The sequence below is a fragment of the Dipodomys spectabilis genome, unplaced genomic scaffold, assembly GCF_019054845.1.
Source record: "Dipodomys spectabilis isolate Male_0828 unplaced genomic scaffold, ASM1905484v1 ptg000428l, whole genome shotgun sequence".
In the NCBI taxonomy this organism is placed as follows: domain Eukaryota; kingdom Metazoa; phylum Chordata; class Mammalia; order Rodentia; family Heteromyidae; genus Dipodomys; species Dipodomys spectabilis.
In genome coordinates, this window is record NW_024871105.1 from 1,270,777 (window position 1) to 1,281,185 (window position 10,409).

The window sequence follows — 10,409 nt, forward strand, 5'->3', positions numbered from 1 at the left end:
TACTTTTGAAATAATAGGTATAATAAACAATTATATATATATATATATATATTTGTTGTTGTTGTTTTTGGGTCCAGTCATGGGGTCTGAACTCTGGGCCTGGGCCCTGTCCCTCAGCTCTTCAGCTCAAGGCTAGCGCTCTACCACTTGAGTCACAGCAACACTTCCGGCTTTTTTCTTTTAGCTTATGTGGTGCTGAGGAATCAAACCCAGGGCTTCAGTCATGCAAGGCATGCGCTCTACCACTGAGCCAACGTCCCAGCCCAAACAATTACATTTTGATAAAATACCTTCTATTCTGAACAATTCGGTCTGAAGTGTTCATCTCTCTATGAACCCTTGTAACTAAGATTAGTTTTGTTCCAGTAAGAATCTATGCTGTCAGTGTAAATATTCTGGTTGGTCTGTTCCTACATGGAAGAAGGGTAAAGTGTCAGGAAGACATTTGTGCCACTGAGACCTCATTTAGGAGATTTTAAGCTGCAGAAGTTTAGAAATAGCTCTTAAGAAAGGCTTACTTTGAATCCATTAGCTCCACAAAGCTAACTCAGTTGATAAATAAGTACTTGAAAAGCCATCACCTTTGGACTTAGCTGTAAAGGTTTCAAAGTATGATCAAATTTAAAATGAAAATGACAAAATAGTTATTGACAAAAAATTGCAAATGTGAACAATCGACCATACAATAAAAGTTTTTTCCACTATGCACAGAATTTTAGAGAAATAAGATCAATAGCATTTTTAGGAACAATAAGGGTTCCTTGTTACAAATAGGCAACCATGGATATATGCCTGTATAAATATTGTATCATTACGTACTTAAATTTAGAGGATACTACATGCTTCAGCAGCAGGTCTACCCAAATTACAACAATACAGAGATTAAAATGGTACTTGCACAAGGATGGTATGAAAATTTGTGAAGTATTCCATATTTTTCATTCTTCAAATGCAAGAAATGAAAAACAGTTATTAAAAAGTTGATTACAAAAATACAAGTGTAACAATACATGTAATTCATAGAATTAAAGGTTAGTTTGACATCAGTATATTAAATCTTCACCTTAGAAAGGCCCTTACATAGCATAAACTTTATAAAACTTGAAATTAGATAACATTGTCATTTTATCCCAAAGAAATAAAATTTAAACCATGGTCATAGGGGGTTCCCGGAAGATGGTGGAGGAGAAGCTGTAGGCTAAACAAGCTCTCGCATAGAAAGCAGTTTTAGAGTTCCAGTGAACAGTCCTAAGCCAGAGAATCACATCAAGTGTGCCATCATTATACACAGAGTTAGGACAGAGAGGGAAAATCCAGGCAAGGAGACAGATCTGAGCACTTGCCAGCAGCCTCGGTAGCAGCGTTGGCCATAGCCGCCATCCTGTAACACAGAGAATGCAGGACAAAGGAGCCAGACACGGTGGACAAGCAGATTCTACTCAACACCAGCAAGAACTGACAAGGAGCAGACATCTTCATCTTGCAGTTCGCAGACCAGAGACCACCCAGGAACCAAGACTCGGCGGGAGTAGAAGCCAAATGTCCTCACTCCTTCTCAGAGAGCAGAGGAGAGAAGGCCACCCCTCACCCCCAACTACCGGACATCTCCATCTTGGGTACTGACAAAGCTCGGTGGAGCTGCTAGCTCCAACTAAGGCCTTGGAAGAAAACTAGAGTCATTTAGCAGGTCACAAGAACCTAAACTGACCTGCCAGAGAGCTCCACCCAGGGAAAAATCACCCAGCTCAGGTGCAAGCCCCAAGAGTGGCTTTCTTCACTGGGTAATCAGAGCCAGAGTCTGCCCCTCCCTTTAGCAGCCTTGACAATCAATTGAAATTCAGTAAACATAAACATGGAGAGTGGCTCCAGGCTGGGCTCTCTGAGTTTCTCACAAGCTACCTCCTGGGAAAAGCTACTGTTTGCTGAAAGGCCTCAACTCTACCCAGAACCTAGCCTCATCACAGCATCTCCAAACTTGAGGAAAAAGCCATCTCCCTCTTTTGTGTTAATCAAAGCAGATCTCCTTCCCATTGAACTAACCTGAGTGGAGGATCACCAAATCCTGGGTAAAGTAGAACATTTTTCTGCCGGTTCAAACAAACTGACTTAAGAAACCAACCAAGCCATAGGAAAATCTAACACCACAAGCAGACCAGAGACTCCAACAAGAGGCTGGTTACAGACACAAGGGAGATACAGGATTTTTCCCACCACTCCCAAAAAAATTAAAGAACTATTTTTTTTTGTACATTTTATTAAAAAAATTTTTTTCTAAAACGTTTTTCTTTTAATTTTTACCTTTTTTGAAAAAAAAGTTTCCTAGTAACTATTTTCCCCTCTTATATTTTTTATTTCAGTGGTATATGTGTGTGTGCGTTATTCTTTTTTTCTTAATTTTTTTTTGTTTTTTTATTTTGCTCTATTGAACTTCTGATCTTTATTCTTTCTTTCTTATTCTTTTCACCTTTACTTCTCTTTTGTTCTTTTTTATGTGACTTAATTGTTTTTCTGCACATTCTCAGATATACACATAGTCGATTATTAGACCTTATCCTCCATGTGTACACACTTAATCCACAAATTTATTACTCAGTTCAAAACCTCTTAGACTTAAATTCCTTAATAGCATTACTACCTATTTATACCTATGTAATATTTTAAGTATTTTTATTTTTAAGTTTTTCACATCTCCTTTATATCCCTCCCCTTCTGCATTATATGCACGTTCTTCTCTGAATATTTTGTTTTCGATTCTGCATAATATTTTTAATTTTTACTTTTCTATTTTTTCTGGTCTCTTTTTCCCCCTTTCTCTTTTCTTTTTTCTCTCTCTACTTTCATCCTATCCAACCTATTTCCTGCTTTGAGATTAAGACTTAGTTAAGTTAAATCTCCCTGTGCCTTCCCACATCTCTCTATTCCTATTTTTTACCCACATCTCTCCCTCAACCTAATAATTTCTGGTTTGCCAAATTCGGATTTGCAGTTTGTAGCCCATTAATATATAGTTGTTTGACGTTGAATAGATGTTCTATTGAACTATATTGTATCTGCAGACTATTGACTGGGCAAATATAGACTGGTTGATGCTTGCCTTAAGATAGTGTTCAAGCAAAAAACTGGTGTTATTTTCATCCCAAATAGGCAGAGTAAGCAGGAAAAACAAAAGAAAAATGTCAAGTCCGGGTATCTCAACTCCCACTCATGATAATCAGGGGACAGAACAGATAATGAATAATCCAGAGGAGAGTTCCCAAATAGCTCTACAAACACTGCTGGCAAACATAATAAATGAAAAGATTGAAAACATACAAAGGAATCTGTATGAGCATGATAGGGAGAGAAGGAAGCAAACAAAAGATCAATGGAGGCAAACAAAAGGTCAATACAGGAAAAGATTGAAAATCTACAAAGGACTGTGTATGAGCATGATAGGGAGAGAGAGGAGGCAAACCAAAGGTTTATAAAGGAATATCCTGAGCGTGAGGAAGCTACTCAAAAACTGATACAGGATTTGTGTGAACAGCTTGAAAATACTCAAAGAGAAAGGCAGGAATGGCATGAGCAGGTTGAGAACACTCAAAGAGAACTACAGGAATGGCGTGAACGTGAGGAAGCTAAGCGAAGAGTAATACAGGAATTGAGAGAGCAGGATGAGGATACACAATGATCACTAAAGGTATTCATGGAATCCAGTAACAAACAGCTGAAGTAATTAAGGGAGACCACAAAGAGAATGCTGAATGGAACCCAACAGAAGAAATGGGAATCTAAGCAAACCATAACCAAACAACTAATTTACTTGAGAATAAACACTGAACACCAAATTAAGGAAGTAAAGAAGTTTATACAAGATCTAAAACAAAGTTTCAATAAAGCATTTGAAGCCATCAAAGCTGTCCAATTAGAAGGAAAAGAAATTTTAAAAAAGTGGAAACTCTTGACAGCAGGTTAGACCATGTAGAAGATCGAAACTCGGGGATTGAAGACAGCCTAAATATTATAGAGAAAGAACATACAACCATCCAAGTCAAGTCTATGAAATATGACAGATCTATCCAACAGTTGGAAGACAGCATCAGAAGGCCTAATCTAAGGATAATGGGTGTAGAGGAGCACCTAGAAACAGAAGAAGTAAATCGTTTAGGAAATTGGTTTAACAGAATCCTAGCAGAGAACTTCCCAAACATGAAAAAAGATTGGCCTATTCAGATACAAGAAGCTTTTAGAACTCCAAATAGACCAGACAGGAACAGGACATCCCACCGTCACATTATAATACGCACAGGATGAATTCAGACCAAGGAAAAGATCCTTAAACATTTGAAGGAGAAAAGATTAATCACCTAAAAAAGCAAACCAATTAAAATCACCTCAGATTTCTCAGCAGAGATAATCAAAGCAAGAAGATCCTGGAATGATGTATGCCATGCCTTAAAAACAAACAGCAATCAACCAAGAATACTGTACCCAGCTAAACTCTCCTTCATAACTGAAGGCCAAATAAAAACCTTCCATAGCAAAGAAAAATTGAAACAATACATCTCCACCAAACCAGCCCTTCAAAAGATTCTTAAAGACGTCCTACACATAGAAACCCAACAAGACCACAATAAAGGCCAATAAAATGCACCCAAACTGAGAATCCAAGAACATAGGAAGAACCCAGTTTTTGTAGCCCCCAAGAAGGTAGATAACATGACAGGAGCTCCCAAATTCCTCTCAGTCCTATCTCTCAACATTAACATACATAATTATCCAATTAAGCGACATGGACTGTACAGTAGGATTAAAAACAAGATCTTTCTATCTGATGTCTTCAGGAGTCACATCTTGCCAGTAAATACAAACACATTTTAAGTGTTAAAAGCTGGAACAAAATCTACCAAGCAAACGGCCCCCATAAACAGTCGGGAGTTGCAATCCTAATATCAGATAAAATAGTCTTCAAATTAAAATTCGTGAGAACAGATAAAGAAGGTCGCTACATAATAATTAAGGGATTTCTCCTTCAGGAGGATATTACAATTTTAAATATCTATTCGCCAAACAACGGAGCACCAAAATTTATACAAGAAACATTCCTTTCCCTCAAATCCCACAGAGATCCAAAGACATTAATTGTTGGGGATTTTAATACACCACTCTCCCCTCTAAATAGATCAACTCGGAAAAAACCCAATAGAGAAACGCAGATGTAAACAACTGTATAGATCAAGTAGATTTAACAGACATCTACGGAATATTTCACTCAGCAGCATCACAATACAAGTTTTTCTCAGAAGCACATGGAACATTTTCTAAAGTAGACCACATTTATGCCACAATGCAAACTTGTCAAAATTGAGAAACATTGAAGTTATACCTTGCATTCTCTCTGACCACAAGGGAATAAAATTAGAACTCAACACCAAAAGCCACCAAATAAACTCCTGTAACACATGGAGCCTGAACAACACACTGCTGAATCATGAGTGGGTCATGGAAGATATTAGAAAGGAAATTCAAATGTTCATGCAATTCAACAAAAATGAGCACACAAATTACCAGCTAATCTGGGACAAGCAAAAGCAGTACTCAGAGGCAAGTTTATAGCTCTGAGATCCTACATCAACAAATTGGAGAGATCTGAAACCAACAATTTAATGAGACATCTGAACCTCCTTGAAAAAGAGCAGCAAGATATACCCCAATATAATAGATGGAAAGAAATAATTATTTTAATTAATTCATTTTAATTAAAATTAAATCAGAATTAAATGAATTAGAATCCAATAAAACTATAGAAAGAATCAACAAAACAAAGAATTGGTTCTTGGAAAAAATTAACAAAATTGACAGACCCTTAGCAAATCTTATCACAAAAAGAAGAGAACACACCCAAATAAATAAACTCAGAGATGAGAATGGAAACATCACCACAGATACAACCAAGATTCAGAATATTATAACGGAATAATTGGCAAAACTTTATGCTAATAGTTTGAGAACTTGGCAGAAATGGACTTTTTCCTAGCAAATATTGACGTGCCAATACTAAACCAAGATGAGTTAAACCATCTTAACTGGAGCTTATCAAGCATTGAAATAGAAACAGCAATAAGAGACCTCTCACCTAAGAAAAGTCCAGGTCCAGATGGTTTACAGCAGAATTCTACAAGGCCTTTAAACGCAGAGCTCACACCAATACTACTCCAACTCTTCAATGAAATTGAAAGAGAAAGTTCACTACCGAACACATTCTATGAAGCCATCATCACCCTCATCCCAAAACCAGGCAGGGACTCATCAAGAAAGAGAACTATAGACAAATTTTTTTTTGATGAACATTGATGCAAAACTTCTCAACAAAATTATGGCCAATCGTCTTCAACAATGCATCCAGAAAATCATTCAACATGATCAAACAGGATTCATTTCAGGGATGCAAATCAATTAATATAATTCCTCACATCAAGAGAAGCAAGGATAAGAACCACATGGTTATCTCAATATATGCAGAAAAAGCATTTGACAAGATCCATCACCCCTTTATAATGAAGGTTCTGGAAAAATTCGGAATCCATGGAACATTCCTCAATAGAATAAAGGTTATATATGACAAACATACAGCCAGCATTATACTTAATGGTGAAAAACTAAAGTCATTTCCTCTTAACTCAGGAACAAGACAAGGATGTCGACTATCGCCAATTCTCTCAATCTTGTATTAGAATCCCTATCTACAGCAATAAGACAGGATGCAAACATAAAGGTGATCCAAATAGGGAAAACAGAAATAAAACTCTCCCTCTTTGCAGATGACATGATCTTGTATTTAAAGAATCCCATAGACTCCACTCCCAAATTACTCAAGTTGATTCAAAACTTTGGCAAAGTAGCTGGGTATAAAATTAACCCCCCAAAATCAATGGTTTTTCTGTATGGCAACAATAAGTAAAGTGTTGGTGAAATTAGGAAAGCAACTCCATTTGTAATAGCCCCACAAAAAATAAAATACCTTGGAATTAACTTAACCAAAAAGTGAAGGAACTTTATGATCAAAACTGTAAAAACGTGACAAAGGATATCAAAACAGAACATAGAAAATGACAAAAACTCCCATGCTCCTGGATTGGAAAAATCAACATCGTGAAAATGGCAATACTTCCCAAGGCTATCTATAAATTCAATGCAATACCTATCAAAATTCCAAACTCAGTCTTCAAGAAAATAGAATAGGCAATTCAAAAATTCATATGGAATAATAAAAGACCCCGAATAGCAAAAACGCTCCTCAATTGAAAGAAAACTGCTGGGGGAATACAAATACCAAATTTCAAACTCTACTATAAAGCCATAGTAATCAAAACAGCATGGTACTGACACAAGAACAGATCTCTGGACCAATGGAATAGAATTGAAAACCCAGAAATGAACCTACAGACCTATAGCCATCTAATCTTCAATAAGGGAGCTAAAACAATAGTATGGAAGAAAGACAGCCTTTTCAGTAAATGGTGCTAGCAAAATTGGTTAACTAATTTTAGAAAACTAAAGCTAGATCCTTATATGTCACTCTGCACCAGAAGCAACTCCAAATGGATCAAAGACCTCAGAGTCAAAGCAGACACTCTGAAAACATTACAGTATGGAATAGGAGAAAACCTAGGTCTCCTTGGTGCAGCCTGAAATTTTCTTAATAGAGAACCAGAAACACAACAATCAAAGAAAGTTTGGACAAATGGGATTGCATGAAGTTGCAGAGCTTCTGCATGGCAAAGGACATAGCTAGCAAGATCAATAGAAAGCCCACAGATTGGGAGAAGATCTTCACTAGCCATACAAGGGACAAGGGTCTCATATCTAAAATATACTTGGAACTCAAAAACTCAACCCCCCAACAACAAATCCTCAAAGAAACAACTGCCCAATAAATAAGTGGGCTAAAGACTTAAACAGAAACTTCTCTGAAGAAGAAAGAAGGATTGCCAACAGACACATGAAGAAATGCTCAACCTCCCTAGCAATAAAAGAAATGAAAATCAAAACAACATTCAGATACCACCTCACTCCAATTAGAATGGCAAAAATCAAGAACTCTAAAAACAACAGATACTGGAGGGGATGTTGGTGGGAGTGTAAACTTGTTCAAACCCGTTAGAAAGCAGTATGGAGGTTCCTCAAAAGACTCCACATAGAGCTCCCCTATGACCCAGCAATCCCACTTTTGGGCATTTACCCAAATGTTTACAAACAAGACCACACTAAATCTACCAGCCCAACTATGTTTATTGCAGCATTATTTATTATAACTAACTTATGGAACCAACCCAGATGCTCCTCAGTAGATGAATGGATTAAGAAAATGTGGTATATATATACAATGGAATTCTATGCCTCCATCAGAAAGAATGACATTGCCCCATTTGTTAGGAAATGGAAACACTTGGAAAAAATTATATTAAATGAAGTAAGCCAAGCCCAAAGAAAAATAGGTCCCATGGTTTCGCTTATTTGCAATATCTAGTATATGTCTGAGTCAAGCAGAAAAGGTCAGATAAGGTGATGTTAGGGAAATGAACCCTAATATATGTATTCAAATGTTTTTTTTCTTTCTTGCGATTGTTTCTAACGCATTTATGAGATTATTTGTTTGTTGCTTTATATGTCCCTCCCCCACAGTATAACCCTTGCTTTCACTGTATTTGATGTCGTTATAATTTGAGGAGGGGAAGGGGAAAAAAAGTCGTTTAAATAAGGATACAGATGGACCCGTTTCAACAATGAGAAGTACTAGTTGTTATGTCGAAAATGAACTTTACAACTTTGGTGCAGGGGGGGGGTGGGGATGGCGGCGAAGATTGGGTGGGGCGGAGGAGGAAGGATGGGAAGGGATGGGAAGGTATATAAAAATGTTTTTTCTTTCATGTGGTTGTTTCTATCACATTCATAAAATTATTTGTTTGTTTCTTTGTATGTCCCTACCCCACGGTCTAACCCCTGCTTTCAGTATATTAGATGTTGGGATAATTTGTGAAGGGGAAGGGAAAAAACAAATCACTTAAATAGGGATACAGGTGGACCCTTGCAACAACGATATGTACAAGTTATTTTGTTGAAAAATGAACTTTACAATTTTGGCCTGGTGGAGGGGAGGCGGGGGTAGTGGGTAGGGGGAGAATAGGCGGAGGTGAGGGGTTGGGGGTGCAAGATGGGAAGGGATGGGAAGGGGAAACAAAGGAGGAGGCAACAATTCTTGATAAGAAATGTACTCATTATATTGCCCATGTAATTGTAACTCTTTTGTATGGTATTTTCACAATTAAAAAAATTGTAATTGTTAAAAAAATAAAAAAAGAAAAAAAAGAAAAAAAAGAAAAAAGAAATAAAATAATATAAGGACCTAGGAAAAAGGAATCTTAAACTTTTTCTATATGGAATGTAATCTGAAAGGACAGATTTATTAATGAAGGTATATATTATATAACAATGTAGACTTCAAAGTATTATATCTAGAAGACAATGAAATAGATTATGGAGTTTATACAAACATAGATACTTTTTGTAGACAAGCACCAGGAATATCTTTAGTTTCTATACTATTCATTTCAACCGATAAGTTAAAATTAAAAAAATCACAAGCTCTGCAGAAATCATTATAGATGCATACAAACAACTCTTGAATACATGTTGACATCAAAGTCAGGCAATTCAGGTGGAAGAATACTATGGAATCCATGAATTTTTAAATTAAAATATTGCTGTTGCTTTGTATATGAAAATATTTTATAGGAACACAAAGTATGGACTGGCACTTTTGAAATTTAAGAAACTTAACCAAACCATTTCTACATAGGAGAACAATATGTACAGCCATCCACAACTTCAAAGAGGTAGTGATACATACTTATCCTTTTGGCAATATCAAATGCAGTTTATTCCAAGTTGTTCTTCAGACCTGGTTTGATATAATGGTTCAACAGAAGGAGATACAGCATATCTTCGCTATTTCTATTCCCAGCAGCAATATGCAAGGTTGTCAAGAGGCCTTTAGTTTGGGGATTGGTATCTGCATCATGATGAAGTAAGAACGAATCCATTCTGGTGTTATTCCACATATAAGCACAGTGCAGGGGTGCCAAGCCATTCAGAGTTATTGCATGAATATCTGCCTTGAGCCACCAACTCATGGACAATGTCTAAATGTCCACTCTTGGCTTCCCGATGAAGAGGGGTATACTTACCTCATCCCTAGTATACATATGAGTGCACTTTTTGGAAAGTAGTCTCGGCACTGTAGTAAGGCGATTAATTTCGGCATACCAAAGAAGAAATTTGCATGGATTCTTCTCCATTATTTTCTTGCAATTGATACCATTCCTCACGTTTTCACCTCGTTCCTTGTCTTCATCAGAATTGCCTAACCA

General features: G+C 36.8%; 1 pseudogene; it reads left to right on the top strand.

Annotated features, from left to right (window-relative positions):
- The first annotated feature begins 839 nt into the window (after positions 1-839).
- Positions 840-939, top strand: LOC122097724 (annotated as a pseudogene).
- The last annotated feature ends 9,470 nt before the right edge of the window (positions 940-10,409 follow it).